The sequence below is a fragment of the Mycetomoellerius zeteki genome, unplaced genomic scaffold (assembly GCF_001594055.1).
Source record: "Mycetomoellerius zeteki isolate Tzet28-1 unplaced genomic scaffold, Tzet1.0 scaffold62, whole genome shotgun sequence".
Lineage (NCBI taxonomy): Eukaryota > Metazoa > Arthropoda > Insecta > Hymenoptera > Formicidae > Mycetomoellerius > Mycetomoellerius zeteki.
The window spans coordinates 2,254,826-2,256,321 of record NW_017257632.1 but is presented as its reverse complement, the minus strand read 5'-3'; positions in this window follow the sequence as shown (position 1 = coordinate 2,256,321).

Genomic DNA, 1,496 nt, shown 5'->3' with positions numbered 1-1,496 from the left:
GAGAGAGAGAGAGAGAGAGAGAGAGAGAGAGAGAAGGTAGCCGGCGTACGGAGTGGAAGTCGACGAGACCGAAAGTACCGACTCGACATTCTTTTCGGCTAACCGCCTACTTAATTAAAACAACATTAAACCGGCCGGCTTGCGCCGTGAACGACGCTGCCCATGGACCGTGCAACAGACAGACGAAACGAGAAAAAGTTGCTGCGGAACGCGAACGAGTGGGTGGGAGAAAGAGGGAAGAAAGGGAGGGCCGATTGCAAAGCGGCTTTTAAATCTCGAGCTGCGACTGCAGCTGCCGATGCGCCGCCACATCGCGGCTCGTAAACCCCGCGTGCGTCTCTTATTAAATTAGCTATGTCCAATCGATTCGTGGATTTTGTGGAATCACAAATCCTAGGATCGAAACAGAGAAGAAAGTGACTTCTCGACGCGTTTCTTCTAATGAGGATGTCATAAGGGCGAGAAACTTTCTTCTTTTTTTTTTTTTGTTGTCGTTGGCTCTATGATATCATCAAATTTATACACCGCGTGTCGCAAGCTGGGTGGCTCACTAATTTACGCGCACCTGCCATGTCGACGGATTGAGCAACCGTGTCACATACGTTGTTGTAATTTGGCAACGTTTCGCCATGTATCAGAACGCCTCTGCTATTACAGCGCTGCTTAATACACTTTCGGAGATGTGCGAAAAGCCGAGGAATGCAATGTAAAAATGACGGGAAAACAAGTTAACTCACGTGTCAACATATGCGAGCTTCGAGAATTATATCGCACCTATGTGCAGTTTATTCGTCATCTGGCATTCGTTCAAAAATTTCCGCGTTGTATTAAATCAAATAATTATTAGACGCAAGTATAGAGAGGTAATAAAGAAATTCGTATAAAATAAAATTGTTCATGCAACTAATCTCTTTAAAGATAATTGCATATTTTCATATTTAGGACTAAATGCGACTTACGCGACCGTTCGATTTTAATAATAAATTCGGTCACTCGTATTACATTGAATCAGTACACATTAAAGGCTGTTTTATATAAAGTATCTAAACGCAGTGGCATGATATAATCAACTTTGATAATAAAATAATACTCTATTAAATAATGTAATGATGTCATTATTGGGCATTTAATTGTTTAAAATTCATTGCCCGTATTCATAGTCAGATCTTGTACTTAAGGCTTCCTTAAATTTATCTTTAGATGTTCAGTAGCCAATGAAATAATTCGTATAGAGCATCTGAAGATAAATTTAAGGAAGCTTTAAATATAAGGTCCGACTATGAATGCTTTTACACTTAACTTTGTTAATTTTATATATAGCAACTCTTCTCCCTAAATTCTTTTAAGTCTCACTCTAAAGAGTGAAGATTGAGCCAGTTTTGAAAAAGAGTGGCTTAATTTGCACTCTTTAAGAGTGAGATTTCACTCGTCAGAGTAATAATACACTGTAAAAGTTTTAAAGAGTTAATATACGTTAATTTAGTGTAATGCAAATG